Consider the following 14,257-nt stretch of genomic DNA (forward strand, 5'->3'; position numbering starts at 1 on the left):
AGTAACTCACTGTTAAAGACCCAGTCTTATGAGGAGATGTTGCAATGACCCATCGCTATTGCAATGACTTATTCCTGACTTGATTCTGAGCTAATTAATTTAAGATACAGTGTCCTTGACGAAGGGTTACAATTCACCACAGAGGGCTCTGCTAAGAAGAGGAGGCTTTGAGGGTTGTTGGTTTTTGAGTGAATAAATGTCCCTTTTTTTATTTATCTGTACTCCTGGTGTGACCTTTTGGAGAAGTGCCCCCCATCTAGTCCCTCCACCCTTCAGAGGGGTTAACCACATTTTGTGTTTTCAGCTGTGTTAAATTATGGAGAGCAATTTCACAGAGAAGCCCAATAGTTTAGACATTATGGTTATAGTGGTCTGGTTCACGCTGAATACAGACTCGGCACAGGCAATGGGAAACACGTTCACATGAGAGGTGAGAGGTCAGAGCAGATGCAGTAAATGGTCTGAAGAGTCTGGATGCATCACAGTAGAACCGTTAAAGACACACCCTACCACGTTTTCCACCAGGCTCTCCCCAGAACAATGGAATTGTACCCTCCTGCTTTTGAGGTTAGGACCAAAAAATAAGGTAGAAATTATAAGGTATTCCTCCCAAATGAATACCTATTACTTGGATCAATAATCAATACTTCGCTCATGCCAGTACAATTGATTCCCTTCACCTAAGCTGGTCTTGTTTACAACTCTTTCTAATTCCAGTTTTTTTCCCCCAGGCATGGGAAATAGAGAGGTGTGAAACTGTGAACCAATTTGTGAAAAACCTGCCTGTTTTATGAAGTGACTTACAGTATTTTAATGCGATTTCCATTTCCACCCTCTGGAGGTGATTTGGTGCTTCCTGCTTGGATGTCATCTGCTGCTGTTACCATGCCAAGGCATCTCTCTCACACTGGGGACTGCATCATATCCAATGTTCACACACAGCTGGACTGCATCATATCCATCTGCCTTCAGAGGTGAGTGAGAGGTTAAGGCTATCTTCACCATGATGATCTGCCAAGTTCCAAAACATAAAAAACTAACCGAAACAGCTGTTGGTGTGCTGGTTTGACTATAATAATATAAATATAAATATAAATATAATAAATATAATAATAAATAAATATAATAAATATAATAATAATAATATGCCGTTTAGCAGACGCTTTTATCCAAAGCGACTTACAGTCATGCGTGCATACATTTTTGTGTATGGGTGGTCCCGGGGATCGAACCCACTACCTTGGCGTTACAAGCGCCGTGCTCTACCAGCTGAGCTACAGAGGACCACCCATACAAAAGGCAACTTGAACGATTGTTCAAACACACCAAAAGCATTTTTTTTCAGCCTCTGTATATAATATGATGCTTGCTTTGATCAATTTCAAAATGTTAATTTGAGGGCAATTTGGAAGACATGACCTTGTTCCTCATTTTTCGAATGTTTGTAACCATTTATCCATTTATTGGCTTTCCTTTTGTCTCTGAAAGGGAAAGGTCAACATAAGGGGAGGAATTACTCTATCACAGTAATATAGTTGAAGAGCTGAGGGCAGTTTCCTTGTGTACTTGGAAACTATCTTCCGCCTCTCAATTTGACATTCCTATATTATATTTTGTCTTTGCTTACTGAGATTTTCTGCCGGCAAACACACCATTTATTTAAAATCGTTCCGTTCTATTCACAACCCTTTGTGTTCCTATTTTATATTCACTGACCCTTTAAGTTCTACAGTAAGTAGGCTATGTACTCTTATACAGTATTTAGTACATGCTGTGCTGTGCTCGCATTGAGCTAATCTTATCCAAGAGCACTGTTCTAAATGCTGGGCCTTAAATCATAGATTTGTTTGCTCTCTGGATCATCTATTAGCCCCATGTCTTCTTATATTTTATTCAAGGTTTTCTGAGGCAAACATGAAACAAGTGGCCGACTGCTGTGTGGAGACAATTATATAATACATGGGGAAATTAAAGCAATGGGTAAGCTACCTATTATACTGAAATGTATAATTATATTTTTTTGATCTCTTACCCATTACATTCAGTAGAGGTAAATAAAGCTGGATGATTAATTAATGACACAGTGGACTACTGTTTCCGAATTAAAATCAAGGTATTTGGTTTTTCAGAATTATTTCATGAGTTTTTTTAATTTCAAGTTGACTACAACATGATCTGTGTTGACATGATCTGACATGATCTGTGTTGAAAGGAACAGAGCTGTGATCAGTGGATACAGTATTTGTGTATAAATTACCCTGCGAGTCCATGAAAGACCTTGGTCACAGCTGTGGAAAGTAATTTATATACTGTAGTTCAGATATTTCAGCTTGTATAGGGGTAACCATGGTCACTGAGCTTGTAGAAATATCTCAACAGTGTATAAAACATGGCGGTTAATGTGATCTATGTGATAGTCGAGACTGCCCTGGACTACAGTTAATGTGATCTATGTGCCCTGTGTAGCTCAGTTGGTAGAGTATGGCGTTTGCAACACCAGGGTTGTGGGTTCGATTCCCACGGGGTGCCAGTATGAAAAATGTATGCACTCACTAACTGTAAGTCGCTCTGGATAAGAGCGTCTGCTAAATGACTAAAATGTGATGGACATTGAGAGACTGGACTGAACTGGAGTGCTCAGTGCACATCATAGTGTTTAATGAGCCGTTTTGTCTTTACTAGCGCTTCGTGTGTGTGTGTTGCCAACACAGTCCCCTACCGCACAACTATCATTAAAGGCAAAGTTGTTGAGATGGTGAATTCCCTTCACATACCATCAACAGCACACACAACACAGCTTCATACCGATGGACAGTTGTGGTCGGTAAGCAATGAGATAGCAACACACTGTTCCCCATCAACTGTGCTCCATTGCATAAAAATAGATCAAACTCTGCTGCTGTTTCTCTGAATAAAGCAACTCAGTGATTTCTGTGCAGTCTATCTCCACGTGCCCCCTGTTTCCAAAAAGAACAAACTAGGATATGATTACGCACAGAGATATAGAACATTTTACAATCTAGCTGCACATGCAGTAAAACTGAAAAGCCCCTTTTGTAGCCTCTGTTCCGGATTAACTAATGCGCTACAGTTTAGTCGACTTATTCTCAGGTCGCAGGTATTGGTGCCTGACTGTAAGAAAGCTCCTCTATTCAGCCGGAGTTTCGTCCCATTTACCATAACACACACCGAAAAGTAACATACAGACTCACTATACCCTACAACACTGTGTTTTTGCTATTCATGACACAAACTTTAGTCTTTTTGGGACTTACTGTGGATTTCAACTGTACATCATTGAGTCTTCAGTGCTGCTATGTGTTGAAAATAATGTATAGTATTATTGCTCACAAATGTATCACATTGAATACATACTGTATATCTTACCTTACAGATACTGTAATTCCCAAAATGCATCTGTTTCAGTTTAGCTCATCATGTATTTATCTTAAATTATAAACTGGGTGCTTCGAGCCCTGAATGCTGATTGGCTGAAAGCCGTGGTATATCAGAAACGTTTGACCCAAGTTAAACAATTTAAAGGTAATGCCACCAAATACTAATTGAATGTATGTAAACTTCTGATCCACTGGGAATGTGATGAAAGAAATAAAAGCTGAAAAAAATAATTCTCTCTACTATTATTCTGACATTTCACATTAAAATAAAGTGGTGATCCTTACTGACATAAGACAGGGAATTTTTCCTAGGATTAAATGTCAGGAATTGTGAAAAACTGAGTTTAAATGTATTTGGCTGAGGTGTATGTAAACTTCCCACTTCAACTGTATGGACAATATACCACTGCTAAGGGCTGTATCCAGGCACTTCGCGTTGCGTTGTTTATCTTAAAATATACAAGTAAAACATTGTGAAGTAGAACTTCACACCATACAGCTCTAATTATATATTCTATGATCCCGTTGCAAATGTTCAGATTTCAGATTGTGACAGAGCTCGCTCCGTATTCATGCATCTCCGTCTATGCAGTGACCACCCATACACAAAAAAAAAAATTATGCACGCATGACTGTAAGTCGCTTTGGATAAAAGCGTCTGCTAAATGGCATATTATTATTATTATAAGTTAATCTGTTCATGTTTCAGACCATCATAGATTTGCCTAGAGTACTGTGCTTTTTATTGGGTGGATTATCACATTATGTGACGGGAAATGCCCCAGTTTACTGTGCCTTGCAAAAGTATTCATCCCTCTTGACGTTTTTCAATTTTTTGCATTACAACCTGTAATTTAAATTGAATTTTATTTGGATTTCATGTAATGGACATACACAAAATAGTCCAAATTGGTGAAGTGAAATGAAAAAAATAACTTGTTTCAACAAATTCTAAAAAATAAATAACTGAAAAGTGGTGCGTGCATATGTATTCACCCCCTTTGCTATGAAGCCACTAAATAAGATCTGGTGCAACCAATTACCTTCAGAAGTCACATAATGAGTTAAATAAAGTCCATCTGTGTGCAATCTAAGTGTCACATGATCTGTCACATGATCTCAGTATATATACACCTGTTCTGAAAGGCCCCACAGTCTTCAACATCAGTAAGCAAGGGGCACCACCAAGCAAACGGCACCATGAAGACCAAGGAGCTCTCCAAACAGGTCAGGGACAAAGTTGTGGAGAAGTACAGATTAGGGTTGGGTAATAAAAAAATATCAGAAACTTTGAACATTCCACGGAGCACAATTAAATCCATTATTAAAAAATTGAAAGAATATGGCACCACAACAAACCTGCCAAGAGAGGGCCGCCCACCAAAACTCATTTGAGACTGGGACGGAGGTTCACCTTCCAGCAGGACAATGACACTAAGCATACTGCTAAAGCAACACTTGAGTGGTTTAAGGGGAAACATTTAAATGTCTTGGAATGGCATAGTCAAAGCCCAGACCTCAATCCAATTGAGAATCTGTGGTATGACTTAAAGATTGCTGTACATCAGCGGAACCCATCCAACTTGAAGGAGCTGGAGCAGTTTTGCCTTGAAGAATGGGCAAAAATCCCAGAGGCTAGATGTGCCAAGCTTATAGAGACATACCCCAAGAGACTTGCAGCTGTAATTGCTGCAAAAGGTGGCTCTACAATGTATTGACTTTGGGGGGGTGAATAGTTATGCACGCTCAAGTTTTCTTGAAAAATAAGAAAGTGGTGGACATGTTGTGTAAATCAAACCCCCCCAAAATCTATTTTATTTCCAGGTTGTTAGGCAACAAAATAGGAAAAATACCAAGGGGTGGGGGGGGTGAATACTTTCGCAAGCCACTGTAAGTGATTGCAGAGAAGGAGAAAAGGAATGACTCTGTCTGCAAGGCTCCGATAACAGGAGGGAAAATTTGTATTTTGGCTGCGGTTCCGGATTTTCTGGACCCCGACCTGCTGTTGCAAAAAATATGGAGATTTCTGCACATGCGGGATCCACTAGCCTACCTCCTTTCAGCTGCTGCTCAGTGCTCAGTCACTCCATGACTGAGCACATCCCGAGTGGCGCAGTGGTCTAAGGCACTGCATCGCAGTGCTAGCTGTGCCACTAGAGATCCTGGTTCGAATCCAGGCTCTGACCCCGACCGGGAGACCCATGGGGCGGCGCAAAATTGGCCCAGCGTCGTCCAGGGTAGGGGAGGGAATGTCCGGCAGGGATGTAGCTCAGTTGGTAGAGCATGGTGTTTGAAACACCAGGGTTGTGGGTTCGATTCCCACGGGGGGCCAGTATGAAAAATATAAAAATAATGTATGCACTCACTAACTGTAAGTCGCTCTGGATAAGAGCGTCTGCTAAATGACTAAAATGTAAAAAAATGTGACTCCACTGCCGCTTGTACACAAACAGTTCGAACAAACATAGTTGTTTGTAGCTATTGCAAACATAAGCACGGCCCAAACAGGTTTACATTTACAGGGCTTGGTGTTTAAAGTATCTGGGACAAAGCGGCAGAGCCTTGACTGATAGGCGGCTTCCTGAATCTCTGATGTTTATCAGTTCTTTGAGAGTGCAGTTTTATTTATTTAGTTTCTATTTATTTTTATAGTATTATTTAGGCTCATCCCAGATTTCTACAAACTTTTTGAGAAATAAACAAAATATTTTAATAACAGCACTGTGTGTGAGACTAACTATACCACCCTGCAACCCCCTGCTGGCTCTCATACGAAACTAAGTAGGTCTACACCCTGTTGATACCTGGATGGGAGACCAGATTCTGCTGTAAGGGAAGTGGTGTTGGAGGACCAGTAGAAGGTACTCATCAGTGGTGTTGCAGGGCCAGTAGAAGATACTCATCAGTGGTGTTGGAGGGCCAGTAGAAGGTACTCATCAGTGGTGTTGGAGGGCCAGTAGAAGATACTCATCAGTGGTGTTGGAGGGCCAGTAGAAGATACTCATCAGTGGTGTTGGAGGGCCAGTAGAAGGTACTCATCAGTGGTGTTGGAGGGCCAGTAGAAGGTACTCATCCCTATAACTAAGGACCAGATCCTGATATCCCAATGTATGCCATCATTGTGAATTTACACTGAAGTTTTGACTCATGGTCATTAACAATCCCATGGCACTTGTTGCAAGAGAAAAGGTGTTAACCTGAGTCCTGGATTAACATTTCCAACCTAGCAGTCCATAATACCATGGCTACCTCAGTTCGCAATTGGATCATTCAACCCCTCTTATCGCCTCTGAAATTCTTCCCCAAGTCATTGCTGCATATTACAATGTGTCCGTATTCAAGCTGTGTTTAATATAGGATACACTTTAAAGGGACAATCCACAGTGCATCCATTTAGGATTTATATGAATTAAGGATATATACTCATTGATTTGTGAAGAATATAACTTATAAATGCCTAATGAACTTAGTTCAGCTGTCACACCTCATCAGAACCCAAAATACGAGCTTGCTTTACACCAATCTTTGTAAATATTGCAAATGTAAACTAACACTGCATAGCCTCAAAATGTGCTTAAAACTATAATTGTTATATCTTGGATGGTCAGACCTTGCATCAATAGCTCTGTCTATGAATTTAAGAGTGGTTACATTTCTCCTGGCCCATCCCTCAGCTTTTTACCAAAACAAAGGTGGGGTGCCTTTGTTATTGTTTCAACTGCGGATTGCCCCTTTAAACCAATCTAACAGTGGAATTGAACCAGGCTCATGTCATCAACGTCCAATGAATCACAGACAAACAAAACTGTAAGCATCACAACTAGCTAACCAGTTTGTAGCGGTCAGAGTTTCTTTAGGTGTATTTTAGTATTAAAAAGTAAACTCTGGCTTTTACGTGATACCACCTTCCACCTAATCTCATTCACCAAAAGGTTACCGTCCACCTTTCTCACTCAGAAAACCCAACAGGGAACAGGCCCCTGCTGTCAGTATCTGTGGCAAATAGTTTTTTACATCTGAAAACTCATATCAAAATGTAAGCAATTTCCATGCTGATGGACTTTCATATCAGCCTCAGTCAGAGAAGCCTCACCTGAACATTTCTTCCATCAATATTTCAGAGACATTTCGTGCGAGTCTTCTTTTGACTGCTGGTGTGATGAGCTGTGATGGTGATGGATATGAGGATCTGTGCTTTTCTGCACTCTTAATGCAGGGCCTCATTTCACCAATAAGAAAAATGGACCGATATACGTCTTCTGTGAGTACTCTTGTTGAAATGCAATTTTCAGCTGTAATGGAATCTGAATGAATGTGTTGAAAACAATAGGAGATAATAAGGTGAAATATCCCGAATAAAAACAATAGGAGATAATAAGGTGAAATATCCCGAATAAAAACAATAGGAGATAATAAGGTGAAATATCCCGAATAAAAACAATAGGAGATAATAAGGTGAAATATCCCGAATAAAAACAATAGGAGATAATAAGGTGAAATATCCCGAATAAAAACAATAGGAGATAATAAGGTGAAATATCCCAAATAAAAACAATAGGAGATAATAAGGTGAAATATCCCGAATAAAAACAATAGGAGATAATAAGGTGAAATATCCCAAATAAAAACAATAGGAGATAATAAGGTGAAATATCCCAAATAAAAACAATAGGAGATAATAAGGTGAAATATCCCGAATAAAAACAATAGGAGATAATAAGGTGAAATATCCCAAATAAAAACAATAGGAGATAATAAGGTGAAATATCCCAAATAAAAACAATAGGAGATAATAAGGTGAAATATCCAGAAATAAACAAATAGAAAGACAGAATGATGAGTGTTTCAGGCACCTACTTTCTAATAATCAAAATGGTCGTCCTCAGTTGATCCATGATAGAGACCTTGGAGTAGAGGTGAGGCAAGATTTAGTTAAACTATTCTTAGGTCTTCCTGTTCAGAGATCTGGTTGAAAATCTACATTGACTAATTCAAACAGAGACTCTACCAATTATAATGAGTTAATTGTAAGTGGAAAGGTTTTTTTTTTGGTGAACATTTTCTAGCTGCAAAAAGGTGGCACTTGATGTCCAGATGTATGTCAATTTGTTACCACCCCATGAGCTGTCGCTTTAAATGTGCCGCTTGCTGGCACTTCCAGTAGATCAGCAACGTTAACCCGAGTACGTCGACGTCATGAAACTTTTCCAGCAGCTGTGTGTTGAGATGAGGAGGGCATGAGAGGGTGGGTTGATGTGGTATCGCCGAGGACCATCTTCCAGGACAGCCTGTTATCTGTCGTGTTGTTAGGTAAGTCAATTCATATTTTTTCATGCGTTTTTGGAATGGGATTAGCCTACACACTTAGTTTTGTGTTCGGATGTTGATGAAGTCGCGTGTTTGTGTAGCCTTTTTGTTGTTTTCAGTTCAAAACAACGTCGGTGATGTTGACAATAAACTTTGTAGCGCGCACAAGGACAGACAGGTTCATGTGCTTCAACATGGATGCGAGCGTAAAGTGGAACTTTAAGTTTGACTGTTGGTAGACATAACGACAGAAGGCAAACTGTATTGAGTGCACTGATATAAAATTGCAATTCGTCTATTGGAATCATGTCCCACAACTGCATGTATAAGTCAAGCCACAAGACTCGTATTTCAGTGCACGGAGAAGGTATGGCTCTTTTTTCATGTTCATTATTGCACTTTATAGAGACCCATTATAACGGCGTTATTACCAGTTATAACGGTGTTATTACATTGTCATTTCACTGTGGTAACTGCTTAAAAACATTTGCATATCGATTTTTCAGACTTTCAGAGAAAATGTAGTTGCCATACAAATTGTACATTCCACAGCTGATGGAAAAAAAAAATAATAATACTACTGCTGTTACTAGCCTACTCGTCTACTGCTAGGCTAGCCTACTACTAGGACCTATTTCAATATTGGGGATATTGTATGTTCATATCAGACATTTCTGTCTGCAGATGTCCCATAATCTAGGTCCAAAAGGCTCCTTAACAGTTTCTACCCCCAAGCTATAAGACTGCTGAATAATTAATAAAATGGGCACCCGGACTATTTACATTGAGCCCCCCCCCCCCCATTATTATTTATGCATTGTCACTTTACCCCTATCTACATGTACAAATTACCTGGACTAACCTGTACCCCCGCACATTGACTTGGTACCGGTACCCCCTGTATATAGCCTCGTTATTGTTATTTTATTGTGTTACTTTTTATTTTTTACTTCAGTTTATTTAGTAAATATTTTCCTAACTCTATTTCTTGAACTGCATTGTTGGTTAAGGGCTTATAAGGAACATTTCACGGTAAGGTCTACACCTGTCGTATTCGGCGCATGTGACAAATACAATTAGATTTTTATTTGATTTGAATCATTGTCACTGAACAAGCTCTATTTTTTCACACTTTCACCATGGTTCCTTTCCTTCAGTAGCTTTCTTACTGGTTATTACGTTGCACTATTTCGTCCGTGGGGGCAGTCTTCTGCATTTTGCCATAGAGCTGGACCGCTCACTGTAGAGATACCGGAGGCACTGTAGTTTTCACCCTGGGGCAAAAGAGGAGCTCTGGATGAAAATGACATGCAGTCCACATTTACCTCTCAGAGAAAACAGGTTTTTGCTCTCAGTGCCAAAATTAACTCTGTCCACTACAGGACATGTGGTTAGTATAAGCATGTCTTTTTTTTTGGTAAAAGTACTGTAGGATGCTGTCTTTGTCTTTATCACCAGCCATGTCTCACACACAATTTCTATTGATGTACATTTTGATCTCTGAAATAGTATTGTAGTGTCTGTGGTAGTTTGATGAATTGTATAGATATTACTGCAGTGTCTAGATATTACTGCACTGTCTAGATATTACTGCACTGTCTAGACATTACTGCACTGTCTAGATATTACTGCACTGTCTAGATATTACTGCACTGTCTAGATATTACTGCACTGTGTAGATATTACTGCACTGTCTAGATATTACTGCACTGTCTAGATATTACTGCACTGTCTAGACATTACTGCACTGTCTAGACATTACTGCACTGTCTAGATATTACTGCACTGTCTAGATATTACTGCAGTGTCTAGATATTACTGCAGTGTCTAGACATTACTGCAGTGTCTAGATATACTGCACTGTCTAGATATTACTGCACTGTCTATATATTACTGCACTGTCTAGATATTACTGCACTGTCTAGATATTACTGCACTGTCTAGATATTACTGCACTGTCTAGATATTACTGCACTGTCTAGATAATACTGCACTGTCTAGATATTACTGCACTGTCTAGACATTACTGCACTGTCTAGATATTACTGCAGTGTCTAGATATTACTGCACTGTCTAGATATTACTGCAGTGTCTAGATATTACTGCAGTGTCTAGATATTACTGCACTGTCTAGATATTACTGCACTGTCTAGATATTACTGCACTGTCTATATATTACTGCACTGTCTAGATATTACTGCACTGTCTAGATATTACTGCACTGTCTAGATATTACTGCACTGTCTAGACATTACTGCACTGTCTAGATATTACTGCACTGTCTAGATATTACTGCAGTGTCTAGATATTACTGCAGTGTCTAGATATTACTGCACTGTCTAGATATTACTGCACTGTCTAGATATTACTGCACTGTCTATATATTACTGCACTGTCTAGATATTACTGCACTGTCTAGATATTACTGCACTGTCTATATATTACTGCACTGTCTATACATTACTGCACTGTCTAGATATTACTGCACTGTCTATATATTACTGCACTGTCTAGACATTACTGCACTGTCTAGATATTACTGCAGTGTCTAGATATTACTGCACTGTCTAGATATTACTGCACTGTCTATATATTACTGCACTGTCTAAACATTACTGCACTGTTGAAGCTAGAAACACAAGCGTTTCGCTGCACCTGCGATAACATCTGCAAATCTGTGTACGCGACCAATAAACTTTAATTTGATTTGATTCAAATTGATTGACTGGTTTATTAAGAAACAGCTCCACATCCCAAACATTGTCTGCTACACGCTGCCCATTACCTGAGAAACAAGGCTATATAGCTTAATGTATCTGGGCAAACAATGTTTCCATTGTGAGCAACTGTAACCCTGATGCCAATGTGCAATGCCTTTTGGCTCTTATTGTACACAATGAATTCCACCCCTTTTGCAAATCATTGTGAATGAGCCTAAAGGCCCAGGATAAAGCAGAGGGCCAACTGATCTTTTTTCAATTTCCAGCGGGCCTCAATGACCGCGAGAGAAGCAGTAGCGGTCATGGAACTCTGTGTAGGATTGGAGCGCATAGTTAAATTAAGGTCATAATATAAGCGAGGCAAAAAAAAAACAAAAAAACATCTTATTCAGCTGAAACTCCCTGAAGTGACACATAAAGCTCGGGCTACAGTGGGTCGTCGCAGGAGAGTTTTGCTGGGTTTAGGAACGTTCCGCTGAACTATACCGTACTGAGTCATGCTGAGATCTGTGAAGGCTGCACTTTAAACAAGTCAAGCACTGTCAGTCAGATGTGTGTCATTGAGTCTGCAATGGCACTTGTTTGAAGTGCAGTAAACCAGAGGGAGGATAACCCAGTTTACAGGTTTGGTAGATTGACTCAACAGCGGAGTGTGCAGAATAACATTCTATCTGATCGTAGGCGTATAGGCTAACTCAAAGTTGTCATTTTCTGCCTCTTGCTCCTTAGATCTTAGTCTTGATAAGCCTAAATGTTTTATGGTAAGTTGATGGATTTTCTTTCATTTGATGTTTTAAAATGTTGGAGAATGCTGTGTCTCATCAAAATTTAATTTTATACAGTGACTAATTGATATTGACTTAAAGAGATTGAACAGGATCTTAAGCACTTACAAATAATTCGTAACATATTGTACAAATTCCAATTTATAACATATTATACAAATTACAGGGTCTTAAAAAAAATATGCAGGACGTAACACATAAGAAATGGATGATGTACAAAATTGTGCACAATTTTTGGGGACTCGTTTTGGCTCGTTAGCGCTACTTTCAAAACTACTGGCTGAAATTACACAAAACATTTATTATGCATCTTTAATAGTTTTGTTACTTAGCCATTGTGCCAGGGTTGAGGATTTACCTTGGCCCAACCTTACAGCAACAACAGTGTACTCAGTGCTTCATGTGTCTGTCTGAGTCTGAGACCATACTCACAGTGACTGATAACATCATCACTATCAGCCGATGCTGACTATCCCTCACTGTCACTGAGATCTCCATCACTCCAATCTTCAAACAACGTGCCTGGGAGCTGCCTCTATCACTTACTGCTGCATTATATATTGATCAGTTTACTTTTAGCCTCATCCTTATCACAGATTTATTTAAATCTTTGACCAAATAGGCCCACTCCTAATGTGACAAGTAATTGAGGTAAACTTAAAAGGTGATGGACACTTAGTGGAGAACCTGCACTCATCTCAAAGAAATGCTAATAACTAATATAATGTCTATGTGCAGGCTACACAATAATGACATGTCTAAATTGTTCATTCTTTAATTCAGGACAGTGTGTGGCAGGAGCGAGTCAGTGAAGCTGAGACTATTGATGTTTTTTTCTTGCTTGACATGAGCATTGACTCCCTGAAATGTCAAAGCTTTGAATTTCAGACGTAATGAGTGAATTAATCCTCTCTGCACTTATTACACATCTCAATTAATCATCGGCCCTTGTAAATGCTGTGGCAGAAAGTTATTAGGTCCTGTGATATTCCCCCTTCGGCGAATATAAAGTCTTTGTCTTAATTGTTCCAGGCAGATGGACATTGTTGTTATTGACCCTACACCCAAACGAGGGCACTACGTTCATCCACCTCTGGCCTGCTAGCCCCCCTACCTCTACGGAAGCACAGTTCCCACTCTTAGCTATTCGCTACTCTGGCACCCCAATGGTGGAACAAGCTCCCCCATGACGACAGGACAGCGGAGTCACTGACAACCTTCCGGAGACACTTGAAACCCTACCTCTTTAAGGAATACCTGGGATAGGATAACAGTAATCCTTCTCCCCACCCCATACAAAAAAAAGGAGTGGTTGTCCCACTGGCTATCTGGATAAGAGCGTCTGCTAAATGACGTAAATGTAAAAATTGAATGAAGACTTTCCAAGCTGTGATGGGACCCTTTGTTATTGAAACCTGGAATCAAACTGGAAGTCGTTTGGAACCACTCTAGCTAAACGACTTCCAGTTGACTAGACTGGTGGGGGTCGGGGAGAGTTGAGTTATTGACTTGACCCGAGCTACAGTACAGAAAACCTACCATGTCAAAGAAAATACTGCTCAACTCCCAGGCACACTTCACATTGTAGTCATTTAGCAGACGCGCTTATCCAGAGCGACTTACAGTTAGTGAGTGCATACATTTTCATACTTTTTTCATACTGGACACCCCGTGGGAAACAAACCCACAACCCTGGCATTGCAAGCGACATGCTCTACCAACTGAGCTACGCAGGACTTTAGAATGTATTTTCACAGTCAATGCTTTTTAATGTCTCAATTGACGGCACTTTTGTGTGTTTCTACTTCTGTACAAATCATTTTAAATGGCAACGCATTGTATAGCCTCACGGATTGTACAACTAAGAACTGAGTTGTAAAAGAGTGAAAAACTTTATAATGTGCTACATTCCTGTAAAGACATCGGAATAAATTTAGTGTGGAATTATGTAGGAATGAAAACATTCTAATATGCATGACCTCATAGAAAAACCTTATTATAAATGCAATAAAGAACCTTATGATCTGGTAAGTAGACCGTTATTCTA

The 14,257-nt window shown here is 39.7% G+C and overlaps 1 protein-coding gene across 2 annotated transcripts in view; it reads left to right on the forward strand.

Annotated features, from left to right (window-relative positions):
- The first annotated feature begins 8,551 nt into the window (after positions 1 to 8,551).
- Positions 8,552 to 14,257, forward strand: part of LOC311143335 (PTB domain-containing engulfment adapter protein 1-like) — a 132,818-nt gene continuing 127,112 nt past the window's right edge. The window contains exon 1 of one of the 2 annotated variants that reach the window (XM_084179175.1): positions 8,552 to 8,708. The gene's annotated coding sequence lies outside the window, so the exon portion shown is untranslated. The remainder of the gene's footprint in view (positions 8,709 to 14,257) is intronic. The other variant, XM_084179177.1, reaches the window with a different exon arrangement.

This window comes from Coregonus lavaretus (assembly GCF_964263955.1).
Source record: "Coregonus lavaretus genome assembly, chromosome: 16".
Lineage (NCBI taxonomy): Eukaryota > Metazoa > Chordata > Actinopteri > Salmoniformes > Salmonidae > Coregonus > Coregonus lavaretus.